Source organism: Rutidosis leptorrhynchoides, chromosome 2 (assembly GCF_046630445.1).
Source record: "Rutidosis leptorrhynchoides isolate AG116_Rl617_1_P2 chromosome 2, CSIRO_AGI_Rlap_v1, whole genome shotgun sequence".
Taxonomy (NCBI): domain Eukaryota; kingdom Viridiplantae; phylum Streptophyta; class Magnoliopsida; order Asterales; family Asteraceae; genus Rutidosis; species Rutidosis leptorrhynchoides.
In genome coordinates this window covers 218,666,912-218,689,528 of record NC_092334.1, presented here as the reverse complement: position 1 = coordinate 218,689,528, position 22,617 = coordinate 218,666,912, and positions in this window count along the sequence as shown.

The window sequence follows — 22,617 nt, the reverse complement described above, 5'->3', positions numbered from 1 at the left end:
AGTTTGTTCAACTCTCGGTAGTCGATACACAACCTGAATGTACCATCTTTCTTCTTGACAAACAAAACAGGAGCTCCCCACGGTGATGTGCTTGGTCGAATGAAACCACGCTCTAAAAGTTCTTGTAATTGGCTTTGCAGTTCTTTCATCTCGCTGGGTGCGAGTCTGTAAGGAGCACGAGCTATTGGTGCAGCTCCTGGTACAAGATCTATTTGAAATTCAACGGATCGATGTGGGGGTAATCTCGGTAATTCTTTCGGAAATACATCGGGAAATTCTTTTGCAATGGGAACATCATTGATGCTCTTTTCTTCAGTTTGTACTTTCTCGACGTGTGCTAGAACAGCATAGCAACCTTTTCTTATTAGTTTTTGTGCCTTCAAATTACTAATAAGATGTAGCTTCGTGTTGCCCTTTTCTCCGTACACCATTAAGGGTTTTCCTTTTTCTCGTATAATGCGAATTGCATTTTTGTAACAAACGATCTCTGCTTTCACTTCTTTCAACCAGTCCATACCGATTATCACATCAAAACTCCCTAACTCTACTGGTATCAAATCAATCTTAAATGTTTCACTAACCAGTTTAATTTCTCGATTTCGACATATATTATCTGCTGAAATTAATTTACCATTTGCTAATTCGAGTAAAAATTTACTATCCAAAGGCGTCAATGGACAACTTAATTTAGCACAAAAATCTCTACTCATATAGCTTCTATCCGCACCCGAATCAAATAAAATGTAAGCAGATTTATTGTCAATAAGAAACGTACCCGTAACAAGCTCCGGGTCTTCCTGTGCCTCTGCCGCATTAATATTGAAAACTCTTCTGCGGCCTTGTCCATTCGTGTTCTCCTGGTTCGGGCAATTTCTAATAATGTGGCCCGGTTTTCCACATTTATAACAAACTACATTGGCATAACTTGCTCCGACACTACTTGCTCCGCCATTACTCGTTCCGACACCATTTGTTCCTTTCGTTCTATTAACCCCTGGTCCGTAGACCTCACACTTCGCCGCGCTATGACTATTTCTTTTACACTTGTTGCAAAATTTGGTGCAGAACCCCGAGTGATACTTTTCACACCTTTGGCATAGCTGCTTCTGATTGTTGTTGTTGTTGCGGTTATTATTGTTGTTGGGATGATTGTTGTAGTTGCTGTTGTTGTTGTTGTTGTTGTTGTTGTTGTTGTTGTTGTTGGGCCATTTGTTGTAGTTGCGATTGATGTTGCGATTGTTGGGATAATTGTTGCGATTATTGTTGTAATTGCTGTTGTTGTTGTATTGGTGATTCTTATCTTGTTGTTGTTGGGCCGTTTGTTGTAGTTGCGATTGATGTTGCGATTGTTGGGATAATTGTTGCGATTATTGTTGTAATTGCTGTTGTTGTTGTATTGGTGATTCTTATCACCGTTTTCCTCCCACTTTCTTTTGACTTGCTTCACATTGGCCTCTTCAGCAGTCTGTTCTTTAATTCTTTCTTCAATCTGGTTCACTAGTTTGTGAGCCATTCTACATGCCTGTTGTATGGAGGCGGGCTCGTGTGAACTTATATCTTCTTGGATTCTTTCCGGTAATCCTTTCACAAACGCGTCGATCTTCTCTTCCTCATCTTCGAATGCTCCCGGACACAATAGGCACAATTCTGTGAATCGTCTTTCGTACGTGGTAATATCAAATCCTTGGGTTCGTAACCCTCTAAGTTCTGTCTTGAGCTTATTGACCTCGGTTCTAGGACGGTACTTCTCATTCATCAAGTGCTTGAATGCTGACCACGGTAGTGTGTACGCATCGTCTTGTCCCACTTGCTCTAGATAGGTATTCCACCATGTTAACGCAGAACCTGTGAAGGTATGCGTAGCGTACTTCACTTTGTCCTCTTCAGTACACTTACTTATGGCAAACACCGATTCGACCTTCTCGGTCCACCGTTTCAATCCGATCGGTCCTTCGGTTCCATCAAATTCCAAAGGTTTGCAGGCAGTGAATTCTTTGTAGGTGCATCCTACACGATTTCCTGTACTGCTAGATCCAAGGTTATTGTTGGTATGTAGCGCAGCCTGTACTGCAGCTATGTTTGAAGCTAGAAAAGTACGGAATTCCTCTTCATTCATATTCACGGTGTGTCGAGTAGTCGGTGCCATTTCCTTCAAAATAGTCAAATGGAACAAGTTAATCATACAGAATATTAAGAGTAGTTAATAGTATTTTGTAGCATAATATGAACTCATTTATAAAAGCTTTTTCTTCATATTAGCGTTTTATAAGTTTAAATTCGGGTAGTACCTACCCGTTAAGTTCATACTTAGTAGCTAATATACAATTCAACTACTACAATTCTATATGAAAAACTGATTATAATAATATTTCGCGTTCAAACTTTTACACAATATTTTACAAACTTACAATACCACTTATTTTACATATAGCATGAAATATAGCACACAATAAATTTGATACAAGATGGTTGTGAAGATAATTCTAGCTAGTACACAAGTCGTTCAGCAAAGGCAATAAAGACACGTAATTCATACGTCCAGAAACAAGTCATGCATTCTGGTTTTACTAGGATTACTTCCCATCCTTGGTCTTGTGGAACATAACCGTTATGGCCGTTGATAAGACAGCGTGTTGTAACGTCGTCAAAGGGACGAGGGTTACGTAATGTCCAACAGTCCCGTAACAATCTAAAAACCTCATTTCTTACCCCAATTACCGACTCCGTCACTTGTGGAAACGTTTTGTTTAATAGTTGTAGCCCGATGTTCTTGTTCTCACTTTGGTGAGAAGTGAACATTACTAATCCGTAAGCATAACATGCTTCTTTATGTTGCATGTTAGCCGTTTTTTCTAAATCACGAAGTCCAATATTCGGATATATTGAGTCAAAATAATTTCTTAACCCATTGCGTAAAATAGCATTTGGGTTCCCCGCAATATATGCGTCAAAGTAAACACATCGTAACTTATGGATTTCCCAATGTGATATCCCCCATCTTTTGAACGAAAGCCTTTTATAAACCAAGGCATTCTTGGAACGTTCTTCGAATGTCTTACAAACTGATCTCACCTTAAATAGTTGTGCCGAAGAATTCTGACCGACTCTAGACAAGATTCCATCAATCATGTCTCCGGGTAGGTCTCTTAAAATATTGGGTTGTCTATCCATTTTGTGTTTTTATACTGTAAAATAGACAAGAGTTAGATTCATAAAAAAATACTTATTAATACAAGCAATTTTTACATATATCATAAAACATAAGCACACTATATTACATATATTACACCACACGAATACAACTATCTTATTCCGACTCGCTTGTTTATTCTTCTTCAGTTTTGGTTCGTTTTGCCAAGTTTCTAGGGATATATGATGTTCCCCTAATACGAGCCGTCGTTTTCCACATTGGTTTAGAAAAACTTGGTGGTTTAGAGGTTCCCGGATTATTGTCACAACTTAAGAAATACGGGTGTTGATGATACATATAAAGTTCATCGGGTTTGGAATCAAATTTCTCTATTTTTATGCCCTTTCCCTTATTGTTCTCTTTTGCCTTATTAAATTGTGTTGGGGTAATTTCTATAACATCATCGGATTCCTTGTCGGGATCCGATTCATCGGAGAATTGGTAATCCTCCCAATATTTTGCTTCCTTGGCGGAAACACCATTGACCATAATTAACCTTGATCGGTTGGTTGAGGATTTTCTTTTACTTAACCATTTTATTATTTCCCCCACCGGTTCTATTTCTTCATCCGGTTCCGATTCTTCTTCCGGTTCCGATTCTTCTTCCGGTTCCGACTCTTCTTCCGGTTCCTCTTCGGGAACTTGTGAATCAGTCCACGAATCATTCCAATTTACATTTGACTCTTCATTATTATTAGGTGAGTCAATTGGACTTGTTCTAGAGGTAGACATCTATCACATAATATCAAACGCGTTAAGAGATTAATATATCACATAATATTCACATGTTAAAAATATATAGTTTCCAACAAAATTTGTTAAGCAATCATTTTTCAAGTAAACACGGTCGAAGTCCAGACTCACTAATGCATCCTAACAAACTCGATAAGACACACTAATGCAAAATTCTGGTTCTCTAAGACCAACGCTCGGATACCAACTGAAATGTCCCGTTCATATTGATTATAAACGTTCCATATTAATTGATTTCGTTGCGAGGTTTTGACCTCTATATGAGACGTTTTTCAAAGACTGCATTCATTTTTAAAACAACCATAACCTTTATTTTATCAATAAAGGTTTCAAAAGCATTACGTAGATTATCAAATAATGATAATCTAAAATATACTGTTTACACACGACCATTACATAATGGTTTACAATAGAAATATATTACATCGACATATGTTTCTTGAATGCAGTTTTTATATAATATCATACAAAAATGGACTCCAAATCTTGTCCTTATTTTAGTATGCAATAGCGGAAGCTCTTAATATTCACCTGAGAATAAAAATGCTTTAAACGTCAACAAAATTGTTGGTGAGTTATAGGTTTAACCTATATATATCAAATCGTAACAATAGACCACAAGATTTCATATTTCAATACACATCCCATACATAGAGATAAAAATCATTCAAATGGTGAACACCTGGTAACCGACATTAACAAGATGCATATATAAGAATATCCCCATCATTCCGGGACACCCTTCGGATATGATATAAATTTCGAAGTACTAAAGCATCCGGTACTTTGGATGGGGTTTGTTAGGCCCAATAGATCTATCTTTAGGATTCGCGTCAATTAGGGTGTCTGTTCCCTAATTCTTAGATTACCAGACTTAATAAAAAGGGGCATATTCGATTTCGATAATTCAACCATAGAATGTAGTTTCACGTACTTGTGTCTATTTTGTAAATCATTTATAAAACCTGCATGTATTCTCATCCCAAAAATATTAGATTTTAAATGTGGGACTATAACTCACTTTCACAGATTTTTTACTTCGTCGGGAAGTAAGACTTGGCCACTGGTTGATTCACGAACCTATAACAATATATACATATATATCAAAGTATGTTCAAAATATATTTACAACACTTTTAATATATTTTGATGTTTTAAGTTTATTAAGTCAGCTGTCCTCGTTAGTAACCTACAACTAGTTGTCCACAGTTAGATGTACAGAAATAAATCGATAAATATTATCTTGAATCAATCCACGACCCAGTGTATACGTATCTCAATATTGATCACAACTCAAACTATATATATTTTGGAATCAACCTCAACCCTGTATAGCTAACTCCAACATTCACATATAGATTGTCTATGGTTGTTCCGAAATATATATAGATGTGTCGACATGATAGGTCGAAATATTGTATACGTGTCTATGGTATCTCAAGATTACATAATATACAATACAAGTTGATTAAGTTATGGTTGGAATAGATTTGTTACCAATTTTCACGTAGCTAAAATGAGAAAAATTATCCAATCTTGTTTTACCCATAACTTCTTCATTTTAAATCTGTTTTGAGTGAATCAAATTGCTATGGTTTCATATTGAACTCTATTTTATGAATCTAAACAGAAAAAGTATAGGTTTATAGTCGGAAAAATAAGTTACAATTCGTTCTTGTAAAGGTAGTCATTTCAGTCGAAAGAATGACGTCTAGATGACCATTTTAGAAAACATAATTCCACTTTGAGTTTAACCATAATTTTTGGATATAGTTTCATGTTCATAATAAAAATAATTTTCTCAGAATAACAACTTTTAAATCAAAGTTTATCATAGTTTTTAATTAACTAACCCAAAACAGCCCGCGGTGTTACTACGACGGCGTAAATCCGGTTTTACGGTGTTTTTCGTGTTTCCAGGTTTTAAATCATTAAGTTAGCATATCATATAGATATAGAACATGTGTTTAGTTGATTTTAAAAGTCAAGTTAGAAGGATTAACTTTTGTTTGCGAACAAGTTTAGAATTAACTAAACTATGTTCTAGTGATTACAAGTTTAAACCTTCGAATAAGATAGCTTTATATGTATGAATCGAATGATGTTATGAACATCATTACTACCTTAAGTTCCTTGGATAAACCTACTGGAAAAGAGAAAAATGGATCTAGCTTCAACGGATCCTTGGATGGCTCGAAGTTCTTGAAGCAGAATCATGACACGAAAACAAGTTCAAGTAAGATCATCACTTGAAATAAGATTGTTATAGTTATAGAAATTGAACCAAAGTTTGAATATGATTATTACCTTGTATTAGAATGATAACCTACTGTAAGAAACAAAGATTTCTTGAGGTTGGATGATCACCTTACAAGATTGGAAGTGAGCTAGCAAACTTGAAAGTATTCTTGATTTTATGTAACTAGAACTTGTAGAATATATGAAGAACACTTAGAACTTGAAGATAGAACTTGAGAGAGAGATCAATTAGATGAAGAAAATTGAAGAATGAAAGTGTTTGTAGGTGTTTTTGGTCATTGGTGTATGGATTAGATATAAAGGATATGTAATTTTGTTTTCATGTAAATAAGTCATGAATGATTACTCATATTTTTGTAATTTTATGAGATATTTCATGCTAGTTGCCAAATGATGGTTCCCACATGTGTTAGGTGACTCACATGGGCTGCTAAGAGCTGATCATTGGAGTGTATATACCAATAGTACATACATCTAAAAGCTGTGTATTGTACGAGTACGAATACGGGTGCATACGAGTAGAATTGTTGATGAAACTGAACGAGGATGTAATTGTAAGCATTTTTGTTAAGTAGAAGTATTTTGATAAGTGTATTGAAGTCTTTCAAAAGTGTATAAATACATATTAAAACACTACATGTATATACATTTTAACTGAGTCGTTAAGTCATCGTTAGTCGTTACATGTAAATGTTGTTTTGAAACCTTTAGGTTAACGATCTTGTTAAATGTTGTTAACCCAATGTTTATAATATTAAATGAGATTTTAAATTATTATATTATCATGTATGAATATCTCTTAATATGATATATATACATTAAATGTCTTTACAACGATAATCGTTACATATATGTCTCGTTTAAAAATCATTAAGTTAGTAGTCTTGTTTTTACATATGTAGTTCATTGTTAATATACTTAATGATATGTTTACTTATCATAGTATCATGTTAACTATATATATATATATATATATATATCCATATATATGTCATCATATAGTTTTTACAAGTTTTAACGTTCGTGAATCACCGGTCAACTTGGGTGGTCAATTGTCTATATGAAACATATTTCAATTAATCAAGTCTTAACAAGTTTGATTGCTTAACATGTTGGAAACACTTAATCATGTAAATAACAATTTCATTTAATATATATATAAACATGGAAAAGTTCGGGTCACTACAAAAACTGTGTTAGAACATCATATGTATTAACAATTACAATATGTGCTCAAACCCTTCGAAATTCCTGAAGACACTTCAACTAAGGAACAATCGAGATGATGATCCAACCACATGTTACCCACAGTTATACACCTGAAAAACTCTCAAAATCCAAGTCATAGTTCGACACGTAACTGTGTTAGACCCTTTGGTATTTACTAGCTAAAATAACTTTTCAATTCCGTTTCAAAATAGACAGTTTTGTCACAGCTCCAGCAAGTCATCTTCGACTTCTCAATCAAAACAGTCTTATTATAACCTCGATAGATACGTTGCCCTTTCGCCAACGTTACCGGGGAATCGTTTATATTCACCACATTAGCAATAAACTTACCAACAACTTCATTGATCTTTGACTTTCCAAAAAAAAAAAATCATTATAGTTATCGAAACCCTATCATATACTCATTCGTACCTTATAACAAGAATTGTCATACCAATTATTGAGAATCAACAATCAGTATTTTGAAACCTCGCAGCATGTCTACATCAACAATTACATATACGCACAACGTCTACCTCCAAGACTTACATTTTTGAATGAGAAATTTCTGAAAAACACCCTAAACTGCGAACCAGTTCTCGAAATTTTGAAAAATGCTGATGAAGCAGCAAAAACTGTAAACGACCTTAACAGTAAAAAGTTGGATGATAAAGGATAGTATATTGGCAAAGCTCAGAAAAAGAGAAGCTTTGGAACTGGAAAACGGATTGAGCAAAGTATGAATGAGGCTGTGGACAAATCACAAAGGCTGAACCTGCCTTCAAAGAATCCAAATGATTCAGTACTTGCTGAAGTCATTAACGAATACCTTGCTCCTGACTCTAAACCCTTGCGGACAATATCCTTCATCATCCTCTGATATTAGACATTCTAAGATATCATCGTATCTTTCATTATAAATATCATCCATACTTCTGAAGATATTTTTATAATTATTCTTATCTGAAATCATTTACCTCTTTGCGCTATCTGTATTATATCATAAAAGAAACTATTTTAGTTTCTAAATTCTGAAACATTCGAGTTTAAAATAGGAATATTCTTGAAGAAGTGTTGGGAGCTGAAGCATGAGTTAGTATAATATAATGACACTTGATCAACGTGATTATATTACAGTAATTCATGCTGAGTTTCTAAATGAAACATGATGATTCACAGATCATAACGTCATCATGTGCTATGTTACACGACTCTTGTATTCTCTTTGATCTCTAAATATCAAGAAAATATTTCTTGATGATTCGGCCTTTTTCGAGGTATTCTGGTAATTTGACAAGTCAAGATCGTGTCATTACAATTTCCTTCCTAGAACATTAACAATGTTCATTTCGAAATTTATATCTGCGAATTCTGGACCATTACAAGCGGTGCTTAATCGCAAGAAGAAGAAACGAAAGGACAAAGCTCCGAACTAGAAATGGGAGTATAAATCATAGCAAATAGAAGAGAGCATTAACTGTGGATGACAATGATTATAGAAGAAGTAAGGACTTTGAAATATAAGGGAAGATATAAAACCCAACAACAACCCAGAAATCACAAACCGTATATATCAATGCATATAGCAATATAAAGACACGGGAGAACTAAAAACACTATAAAACCAAGAGTATAGTAGAAGTAAATAGATTCTTCTGGAGGCAGATGAAAAAGAAGAGCGACATATATGAAAGTGAGGAGTATATCAAGAATCAGCACTGGATGAAGCATATTGACAAATACTTTAAAATATGAGTTGAGAAGGTGTGAGTTGTAAGAAAACAAATGAGGTGGATTTATAGTGAAATATCCGACAGAGAAATCAAAATGGATTATCGCATTAATTCGAAGAGGATCATAATTTCCTTAATCGCCGAATAATCAAATCCAATATAGATTACAAAGATTTTCTTTTCGGAGATCAATCGTGATGACGTCAAAAGATACGACGAATCACTATTATCTTATTTCATTCATTTACGATAACTTCACTCATACGCTTCGAATAATCGAATTATTTTATCCATTCTTCTTGAACATGATAAAACTCTATAATCGTTATAATAACATTCTCATTGTTAGTCATGACGACCTCTATCAAATTTCGGGGACGAAATTTCTTTAACGGGTAGGTACTGTGACGACCCGGAAATTTCCGACCAAATTTAAACTTTAATCTTTATATTATTCAGACACGATAAGCAAAGTTTGTTAAGTTAAATCTCAAGAATTTTAAACTTTGTTCATACATTCATTATAACCTCGACCAAATTCCGACGATTCACGAACCGTTATATATAAATAGATATGTATATGTATATATATATTATAACTTGAGAATATTAATAAAGTATTAAACGTATAATACTTTACACGAACGTATTTGTTTCAATATGATTTTCGACGAAAAAAATATATTAAATGATTGAATTATCAGAAACATTGAATTATGATTACAAGTCTCTGTTGAGAGGTCCACTATAATTTGAGAAAATCTATTCCTCTTAACGATATTCAGAATAATTTGTAAAGCTATTTATAAATAAAAACAAAAAGTGTCATTTACGAAAGTTAGACAAAAGTTAGTGGAGAATTGGTTTCCATAATATTCTATTAATCTATTTTCAAACGTACAAAGACGTTTTCAGTTTAAAAAGAACTTTATTATTAAAACGTATATAACTTTTATAAATATCTAGAATCACTTTTGACAACTCATTACTTAACCAGTATAATAAATATAACGATATTTATATTTTATTTCATTAAATATATATAACGATTTAAATTAATATTATATATATTTATACGCGTATTATACATACATAGTTTTTTATACTTTTACTATACTTTAACTTTACATTTACTTTACTTTTACTTTACTTTAACTTTAATAATTCATACTTTAATAATTCACTTTAATAATTCATACTTTAATAATTCACTTTAATAATTCATACTTTAATAATTCACTTTAATAATTCATACTTTAATAATTTACTTTAATAATTCATACTTTAATAATTCACTTTAATAATTAATACTTTAATAATTTACTTTAATAATTCATACTTTAATAATTCACTTTAATAATTCATACTTTAATAATTCACTTTTATAATTCAAAAATCTATTATAAATAGAATTTAAATAGAAACTTGAAAATATATTTCTCTAAACTCTCTCAATTGATATATATATATATATATATATATATATATATATATATATATATATATATATATATATATATATATATATATATATATATATATATATATATATATATATATATATATATATATATATATATATATATATATATATATATATATTGCTCTGTATTATTTCAATATATTATTAGTATACATAAAATATTACGACGGAGTGCTGTCCGAGTGATTTCAAAATAGTTTTTTTTTGAATGAGTCGAAGCTAAGGAAATTATGGGTTATAGCTATGGAGGTGATGGGTATGGTTCATGGGTATGCTCGTGAGGTCAATCTAGTGTTTATCATCTCCGTTGCGTCTACGTACTTTCCTGCAATATTGAATCTCAATATTGATACGTTCGTGAATCCGAGGCCAACCTTGCACTTATTAAATGACGTTATATGTATTTTTACTACGAAATACAGTATTTTGAGTTTCATTTGCTCCTTTTTATATATATTTTTGGGACTGAGAATACATGCGCTGTTTTTATAAATGTTTTACGAAATAGGCACAAGTACTAAAACTAATTCTACATGGGTTTAAACCAGAAATATACCCTTAGCTTGGTAACATTAAACTACTTGTCTATGTACGGTAGGCGCGAATCCTAAAGATAGATCTATTGGGCCTGACAAACCCCATCCTGACTATGGGATGCTTTAGTACTTCGAGGTTATTTTAAACACACCTGATCTGGTGTACTTCAGAGGGTAAAACATGAACGTTAAGGCTTGTTACCGGGTGCCTATAACTTATAGAATACTTTTATACACTTGCGAGTGTACATATATTTATAAACGAAAATCTTGTGGTCTATTAATATATTGAAATGATTGTTATGATAAACCTGTGAACTCACCAACCTTTTGGTTGACACTTTAAAGCATGTTTATTCTCAGGTATTAAAGAAATCTTCCGCTGTGCATTAGCTCATTTTAAGGATATTACTTGGAGTCATTCATGGCATATTTTGAAAGACGTTGCATTCGAGTCATTGAGTTCATCAAGATTATTATTAAGCCAATTATAGTTGGATGTATTATGAAATGGTGTGCATGCCGTCAACTTTCGTTGTAAAGAAAGTTTGTCTTTTAAAAACGAATGCAATGTTTGTAAAATGTATCATATAGAGGTCAAATACCTCGCGATGTAATCAACTATTGTGAATCGTTTATAATGTATATGAACGGGTCCTTTCAGTACAAGAGAAATTTTTTTTTTAATTACAACCTTTATGAAAACATATATACATATATATTTTTTTTAGATGTAATCATGGATTTAATGAGTTAATGTGATATTAATCTCATTTGATTTATCGTTAGAACTAGAATACATAATCTCTAAAACATTAGAGATTACATAATCGCCAGGTAGAACGAAGATAAATGATGTAGAACGATATGTAGAACGTTGATTATACTCGAGGTACATAATGAGATGTTGAGGCGTATGATGTTGATGGTACTGGTGCTATTACCGATGGTACTGTTGGTGCCGGTGATGTTGTTGAAGCTGGTAAATTTTGCACCGTATTCTCCGAATTTATTACTCGAGCGCGAAGCTCGTTGACTTCTTCCATTACTCCAGGATGATTGTCGGTCGGAACGAGCAGATGAATAAGATTTAGAATTGTGGAAAATATTTAATAGTTACGAGATATCCTGGAAATGGGGGTGAAAATGGTGTTTCGGACTGATTCGCCGGTAAGTGTTTCAGGTTGTTCGCTAGAGGTAAATTCGGTTGGTGGAAGGGATCGTCTTCTTCGCGTCTCCATTGATTAAGTTGACTATGAAACCATCAGATGAATTGGGGATGGCTGATTTGTTGATTCATTCCGGTGACTCTGCTTTCGAAACTCGAGTGAAACTCTATGTCAGAATAGCTGTCGGAATAGCTATCGGAATCTAAAGGACAAGAACTGGTTGAGGGATTCACCTCGTACGATCAGATGAAGGATTTTCGATAATAAAAAGAATAGGATGTAGATTAGTACCCTGCAATATATAATTTTACATATGCATATTTAATACTAAAATCCCATAAATTACGGAGGAATCTACGGAAGTTGTCAGGCAAAGTTACAGTAACAGATACGCTAAGATATGAAGTAGCAGATATGCTAAGATATGAATTTTGTCTATACACTATTCATGCAGTCAATGCAGTAAAACGTGTCTAGACTAAGAATGATAAGCAAGTGATTCTCTAAGAATGATAAGCAGGTAATTTTTTGACACAAAATGATAAGCAAAACTTTTGACATGCAGACACGGTCGAAGTCCAGACTCACTAATGCATCCTAACGACTATCAGTTAGACACACTAATGCAAGGCCTGGTTCGCTAAGACCACCGCTCTGATACCAACTGAAATACAGTTGGGGACAACCACCGTCCCACCCAGTGCCTTCCCAGCTAACCGCCTGGTGACCACTGAGTGTACCTCAGATACTGATTTTAGGGCCTGCCTCTCGGCTACTGCCAATTCTCGTAAGGGATCGCAAGGAGTAAGAGCCAATGCTTCGTCACAGGTAACACTGTGAGAACCTCCTTTACGACTAACCCGCCACACATGGACGGCGTTATACCAGCTCTGATACCAACTGAAAGGACCCGTCCTAATCCATCCGGACGAAGTCCATATCGATTATAAACGATTCACAACAGTTGATTACATCGCGAGGTACTTGACCTCTATATGATACATTTTACAAACATTGCATTCGTTTTGAAAAGACAATCTTTCATTACATCTAAAGTTGACAGAAATGCATACCATTTCATAATATATCCAACTATAATTTACTTAATAATGATCTTGATAAACTCAACGACTCGAATGCAACGTCTTTTGAAATATGTCATGAATGACTCCAAGTAATATCTTTAAAATGATCAAATGCACAGCGGAAGATTTCTTTCGTACCTGAGAATAAACATGCTCTCAAGTGTCAACCAAAAGGTTGGTGAGTTCATTAGTTTAACATAAATAATCATTTCATAATTTTAATAGACCACAAGATTTCATATTTCCATTTCTCATAAACATACGTCTCATGCATAGAGACAAAAATATCATTCATATGGATTGAACACCTGGTAACGGACATTAACAATATGCATATAAGAATATCCCCATCATTCCGGGATCCTCCTTCGGACATGATATAAATTTTGAAGTACTAAAGCATCCGGTACTTTGGATGGGGCTTGTTGGGCCTGATAGATCTATCTTTAGAGTTCGCGTCAATTAGGGTGTCTGTTCCCTAATTCTTAGATTACCAGACTTAATAAAAAGGGGCATATTCGATTAGATAATCCAACCATAGAATGTAGTTTCGATTACTTGTGTCTATATCGTAAAACATTTATAAAAGCAGCGCATGTATTCTCAGTCCCAAAAATATATATAAAAAGGGAGTAATGAAACTCACCTAATGTATTTGTTAGTAAAAATACATATGACTATATTGAACAATGCATGGTTGGCCTCGAATTCACGAACCTATATCATTTGTATATTCATCAATATATATATATATATATATATATATATATATATATATATATATATATATATATATATATATATATATATATATATATAATCGTAATCAAATAAATATATATAATATTATTAGTGATATAATTTTTATAATAATAACTTGTATATATTTCATTATTTAATCAAATGTATTCATTTTGTATATATAAATATTAATATAGTTAAGTTATGTATATTAAATATACATTTATGTAATTACTCTTTTGTTTACAAAAATACTTGTTATAATAACACTGGAATAATTATACTAGTAATAATAATAATTTTCATAGTACTAATAATAGTATTGATAGTATTTATAATAGTTTTTATAAAAATATAGATTTAAAGAAATGATACTTTTAGTAATAATTATATTAATTTTCAATAATAATAGTACTTGTTACTGACATTCATATTAACGGAAATGCTAATATTGATAATAATATTTACGTCAATAATAATAATACTAATAAATTTTAAAATGATACTAATACTAATATTAACGAAAATATTAATAAGTTTTATTATTTTCCATAATAGTACTAATATTAATATTCATAATAATAATAATAATAATAATAATAATAATAATAATAATAATAATAATAATAATAATAATAATAATAATAATAATAATAATAATAATAATAATAATAATAATAATAATAATAATATTTAAAGGGTACAGTTTATAACAATCTCAATAATACTTACAAAATACTAATGTTAGTGACATTTCTAATACTTGTAAATATAAATATGATGTTATTAACAATAATAATAATAATACTAGTAATAACAACAATCTTAATAATCATATTAATAACGATACTTTAAATGATAAAATTAATAATAATTATACAAATATAATTAATACTTATTCTAAATACTAATATTAATATTAATGATAGTAATAATTATAACGCTTAATAATATGGTAATAATAATAGTAATTGTAAGTATGATACTAATAACAATAATAATCATAATAATAATAATAATAATAATAACTTATCATAATAATAATAACATTCATAATAATAATAATAATAATAATAATAATAATAATAATATACCTCTTTTAATAATGAAGTGGTGAAGCCCAAAGTAACTAATCCATTAATAGCTTTATATGGCCTAACCAATAAAATTCAATGGCCTGCTATATACAAAAAAAAAAAACATCCGGTTCTTTTGGTTTACCCTAAAACTAGATCGAAGCTTTAGCAGAGGCGATACCCAGATAAAATTTATCATCGTCGTACATCAATTTCAATCATCATCATCATCACAGGTCGATCAAGCAGCGATCTTCGATGAATAGCAGAATCAAATACGCAGGAAAACATTACGGTTCATGGAGCCTTCGGTTCTTCAATCGATCAGCAACAAAAATTAGGGTTATCAAGAGCAGTCGATGCCTTCCTCAGAAATCAATTAGATGGAAATCAATTTCAGTAACGTCTCTTACTTATTGATTTAGATTATAATTTAATTTTATTATCAAAATTGACATATGTTGCATCGATAAAATTCAGATGAATTGAATATAGATTGTTAATAAAACTGCCTGATGTGTTTGGTTGGATACTCCAAATCTCTGATGGTAGTAGTTTTGTTGTTTGAAGAATTTATTGGTTCACCATTTATGTACAGTAAACATAATCCAGGGTAGCAGATGATGTTCGAGCAGATGGTGGTGCTTTTGGCTTGGTAAATGAAGTAGAGAAAAAAAAATCATAGCAGTATCAGAATAATATGGGTTTCGAGTTGAGTGGCAGCTAGGAATAGATTAGAAGCAGAATCAGGTTACTAGTAGTAGCAATATGATGATGGTGGCTAAATTGTTGGTGTTTGATCAGACAGAAAGCAGTAACAAGTAGCTTGGTTTTGATTGCTTGGCCAAACATCAGCTTAATTAGCAGAATAAAATGTAGCAGCAGTATTAAGTAGATGGATCGTATAGCAGCTGTAACAGCTAGTAACAATGATTGTGTGGTTATATCGAACAGCAACAAAAGGTGTTGTAAAGTGATGAAAGGGTGAAGGTAGTAATAGGTGGTTATCAAGGGTGGTTCCATAATGGTGAAATTGATGAAAGGTGGACTGCAGGTGTGTTGATGGTTGTGGCCGATGATGGTGGCAGTGGTGTGTTGTGGTTGTGAGTTCCGGACAGAAGTAGAAGATTAGAGCAGTAGAAGGAGCATCACAAGAGTGTTTGGGTATCGTTTGTAGGCTGTAACAGAAACAGGAAACTTGTGGGCAGCAGCAACAACTATGGCGGTTTAGGTTTGTGGTTGATGGTGGTTTGTTTGATGAACTTAATGGTTGAAGTAGTTTATGTGATGTGTGTATTAGTGATCGAAGAAATAGAAACGAAACACAAGGATCTTCTTAGTTGCAGATATAAACAAGAGAAGATGAAAATTGATAAGCTTGTAATTTCAACCTTTTTTTTTTTTTTTTTTTTTAAATATATGTATAACTCAAACATGCAGTAGGTAAATGATTGAGGTTGAAAGAATCTTCAATCAAGAGCAGTGAATGAAAAAAAAATTCAACGGATAGAGACCCAAAACAGATTTCGTTTGTATTTGGAAAAGGAATTATTTGATTTGTTAATTTATAATTATAATATATATTTAATAAACTATTATTTGATAAAATATTAACAACACAAATGGTAATAATAAATTCTACAATAATAATAATAATAATATAACTTAAACATATCAAATTTTATATATATATATATATATATATATATATATATATATATATATATATATATATATATATATATATATATATATATATATATATATATATATATATATATATATATATATATATATATATATTTATATAAGAAGTAATAATATTACAAATATTAATATTAACAACAATAATAATAAAAGTAATGATAATTACATTCAAACTTGTAATTTAATATAATACCATTTATTATTTATGTAATATTATATCAGGTGATGCCATCTACTGATTAATCAATATTTATATACCTTATTCATTTATCTAATAGAAATCTTATATAGACTTATAATAACATTCATATATATTTATTTATATATTTATTTTAACAGTAACTTAATTATCTTAATTATTACATTCTAATTAATTAAAGTATTCTTTATTAAGTTATAATATTATATATTCTTATATTTAATATTTATATTTATATAATGTATATACATATTTATTTACAAATAATTATTCGTGAATCGTTGGAAATAGTCAGAGATCAAATGGTTTCATGTAAGCAGTTCACAAATTTTGAGACTCAACATTACTGACTTTGCTTATCGTATCGAAATCATATAAAGATTAAGTTTAAATTTAGTCGGAAATTCCCGGATCATCACATATATATATATATATATATATATATAATATAAACATATGATTTACCTGCCAACTGCTTACATGAAACAGGGGTCATACTTGATTTGTGTGATTTGTATGGCATGGCTTTAACCCTAAATCTTCATTCACTAAGAACAAATCAGCAAAAGCAAGCGATTCAAACAACCATATACCGAAGGAATGAGTAAGAATCGGTTGAAAAGACGGTAGATAACGGTTTGATATCGATAACCTGAAACCCTAATTTCGACGGTCGAGGAAGTCAGTGAAGTAGAGCGTGAGATATCGAAAAAAATTGGGGAAAGATATGAACTATGAATACTGAATATATAATGAAGAAATATATCCACATATAGAAAAGAATTGATATAAAGAATTGCGCAGATTTTTTGTTGAGAGAGATGTGCGGATGACAAATACTATAGGAAGGAAGTTGGAGAAATTTGAGGTATTTGAAAATTTTGGAAACGAGAGAGGGAACATCGAAAAAACAATATCCGCTTTATTTTTCGTTGTGTTTTAAATAGTACCGAAAGTATTTGTTTAACTTTTTTTTTTTTTTTTGAGAAATCATTTTATACAAACGTTATAACTAGATCTTTTACTACATTACTTATGTTCAACAAATTAGTTTATAACTGGTCCGAACCGGCCCGCACGTTGCGGCGGGAACTTTCGTGCTGTGTATTCGTATTTAACGTATCGTTGTGTATTTACAGAGGGGAACACGGCCCTTGGGTTAAGCGCCGTTTTAGATGTCGTTGTGTTAAACATTTTTTAAAAAGTATCCGTTTCGAAAGTAGTTAGTTTTGTTTTGTTAAATAAATTTTTTCGAGTGTAACGGTGTTGTCGGAAAAATTTAACTCGCGGCGAGCAGAAAGATACAGGCTGTCGTTGTGTTTAGCGTTTTTTAAAAAGTGTCCGTTTCGAACGTGGTTAGTTTCGTTTTGTTCATAAAATTATTTCGAGTCTGACGCTGCCGTCGAAAAAATTTAACTCGTGGCGAGCGGGAAGATACGGGTTGTCGTTGTGTTTAGTGTTTTTTTAAAAATTGTCCATTTAATGTATAGTTAGTCTCGTTGTGTTCGTAAGATTTTTCCGAATTGAACGGTGGTCTCGGAAAAATTTAACCCACACAGAGCGAGAAGATATAGCCCGTTATAAATTCCGGTGGAATTAGTTTCGTTTATTTTAATAAAATTATATATTTACGCTTTTAACCCCTAAAAAAGTGTAAACTTGAGGGGTCGTTGTGTAAATATAGCTGAAGTTGAGGGACCGGTTGTAATGTGAACGGAAACTCAAAACTACAATCCGATATAACTGAAACTACACATATTCCCACCACATAATACATAAGTATTAATTTCTTTATTCTTTATAAGTATAACATTCAGTAATATTGGAATTAAAAAATATTGTAAGTTATTTGACTCCCACGTAGAGATGACAGTGGATCACATATAGATCGGGTGATCCCGTATCCATATCCGAATTTGATTTAGAGGATGAGCTGAACGATATAGAACCTAGTGATAATGAAATTGCTAGGTTTATGGTAAAGAAAAACACTTTTAAGAAAACGACCCCATTTGGTATGAAATCGAGATGGTTATAGTTGGAAGTCTTTAGTTGTTTGATATCCCAATGTAGGTGGGTCGTCAGTTTTTTTATTATTATTATTTTTTTGTCCTTTTTTGTGAGACCGCCAGGTACGTTTATGGTCGTTATTCTTCATCTATTTTTAATTATTTTTAATAATTTTTTTCGGGTTTTACCCTTTACCAGAAAACGAATATAGATGTAGATATAGATAAGTTTATAACATACACTTTTGCAACGTGTGTGTATATATATATATATATATATATATATATATATATATATATATATATATATATATATATATATATATATATATATATATATATATATATATATATATATTTCAGCTATATAAGTGAATATAAAGTTTATTCTATTGAGGTGAATGGTTGGGGATGGTTACAAAATAACCATCAGCCCAATGATGTATTCCCAACGTATATACAATGCTAATGAGGGACTTTCCGGTTATGAAAAGCGTGCACGCGCGGGCACACACACACACACACATACTTATCTCCCTCGGATTTACATTCCACTCACTTTCACCGAGTGTTGTAAACAACGGCCGAGACGGTCGTCGCAATGGCGTTCGCAACAGTTTTACTTGTGTACCGTCGCAACGTTGGTCAACATTCTTCTCGACCCCGCCTCGACCGTTGTGACGTTTCAAGGTCCCGACCGTTTCGATCTCGTCTCACATATTTTACAACCTTGCTCTCACCTAGCGTTGTTTAGATTATTACCATATTTTATGGAAACCTACTCTCAACCTAATCAAGCGATTATTTGCTTGACCTTTTGAAGACCTTTGCATTTAACCACTATACTAGTAACCGTATAAGACTATATTTCAAGCCCACAAAGAGTATTTAATATTACTACCAATACTAATATCTATATTACTAAATAAAATTATTAACAATATTAATACCGAAATAATATAAAAAATGATAAATTCAAAGATTTTAATAAAAATTAAACAAGCTCGACTTTTGGGGCGGTCACGGAAGGATTGGATACAATAAGGGTAAGCTCGACTTTTGGGGTGGTCACGGAAGGATTGGATACAATAAGGGTGTAATCCTAATGGGATGAATATAGTAGTGTATAAAGTTGAATTTTTCGCTCGCATGAGTTATTCGAACAGAAAAAAAACTTAAAACTGTCAATAATAAACAATTTTATACTCAATTAATAATATTAGTATTACTACAATAACTAATAACTCTAATAAAATTAAAAAAATAATAATAACAAAAATAACTTTTAGGGATGGCACCCGCGGTTGACGGACACGGATTCCTCATACCCATGACCCTCATGTCAAGATTTTTTTTTTCTTTACGTGCGGATTCACGTATACCCGCCAACGGGTAAACACTTTTCACCCCCGCGACCTGTGGATACCCCGTGACCCGCCGATACACAAGACCCGCCGAGGACTATTAAATTGAATTGGGACGGGTCTTTTTTTTCTAGCTTCTTGCTAGTGCTTATTTATAAAATTCTTATTCAGTTAAAAAAAAAAAATTGAATGGGACTGAGGGAGTACAAATTGGCGGCAAAATTGCCTCCCGTTTCTACCTAAAACGAATTTTTTTTTACAGTAAATTCACATTCGTTGTAATCTCATATCATTTTCTTCTTCTAAAAAACCTTAATCTCAACCACTTCTACTCGTCTCTCTTTCTCTCTATTAACTGCTACAAACCACGTCCTTCTCATGGGGTTATCTAGGGTTTAAGCTTAGCACAACTACCAGCTCTATAACCGACGAACCATCATTAGAATAATCCAAACACTCCATTCTTCTTGATCTCCTTATAGTTAGACACCCTAAAGATTCAGTTAGAAACAATACTAATTTAAAAATGGTAAACAAGGCTTGGCGGGTATTGAAAGTGGGGTTAATGATGGTGGTCCTCAAGATTTTGAGGTTTCCGTTAAAGTCGTCGTTGACAATCATTTTGATCATGGAATATAACATCTGGGGTTAGTTTCTGTCACTTAATTCTTTGATTTTCCATATGAGTTTCAAAATTCTTGTTGCTTTTTAATAGATCTGTATTTATTTATATGAAATCGCATGGGAATCGGTTAACACGACATTACATAAATCGGGTAGTGCCCGAAGTTTCTATTTTGCTTATGTGGGTAGATTAAATGGGATGGTTGTTTGGTAACTTTGTCGCCGCCTGATCGGTACGGTTTGCCTCCTCCGTTGTGACGCCCCGTACTAAATCATCATGTACGGACCATCATCAACAGGATCATTACAAGGTTAAGTACTATATGCGTTTTCAAAACAGAGTTTGCATTCATTAATAAAAGTGACGTCATAACATACGTCAATTGTTTTACAAATCAAAGTATGCTTCCCAGAGTAGAAGCATTAAATAAGTGTACGTGACCATAATGGTCGTTACATAACATAAGTTCATAAGTAAAAAGTTTGAATGCAACATAAGTAGTCATGCGATAACAACTCTAGGCAGCGGGTTCTACAGCACAACTAGTAAGATAGCGGAAGCGACTTCAAGCACCTGAGAAAATACATGCTTAAAAAGGTCAACACAAAGGTTGGTGAGCTATAGTTTAAGTATAACAGTAATGTAAGTAGGCCACGAGATTCAGTGCTACAACGAGCGTTTCAAAAGTATGTAAAAGTATATGCTTAACCGTGGGCACCCGGTAACTAACTTAACGTTTAATGTACCCCCTTAAAGTGCACTTGGCAAGTGCGTATAACCTCGAAGTATTAAACACTCGTTAAATGCTAGCGCTACTAGCCCGAGTGGGGATGTCAAACCCTATGGATCCATATCTAAGATTCGCGTTCATGGTTCAAAAACCAATGATTAAACGTTACCGAGCTAAAGGGAATGTTTATGCCGTTGTATAACCCACACATATATAAGTTTAAGTACTCGTGCCTAGTATGTAAAACATAAAATCCGCATGTATTCTCAGTTCCCAAAATAAGTTAAAGTAAAAAGGGAATGCTATAACTCACAATGATTAGTAGTAATGGTAAGGTAGTAGTCGGAAAGTGGTGTGCAAGTAACGGTCCAAACGTCCTCAACCTAAGTCAAATATCACTAAGTCAATAAGTCGTCTCAAAAGGTTTACAAGTACGTAATTAAGGTCATAAGGGTCATCATCAATCATCATTAAACAAAAGGTAACAAGTAAGACTCGTTTATGAAAGTCGTTTAAAACAAAGGCTGACTTCGGTCAGTCACCACGGCCTCTACCCTTACTGAATTAAGGTGAGACCAGTGGTCATGGCTCCGTCTATGAGTCCCTTAAGTGTGGTAAAATTTACAGAAGCAAACTCGTCTTGGTTTGACCGTGGCGACGGTCTAAGTGCGAGTAGGTCAGAAATTTCTGCACAACGTTAAAGGACATGGTAACGATCGGAGGGCCATAAATCCTAAACCGTAACTCGG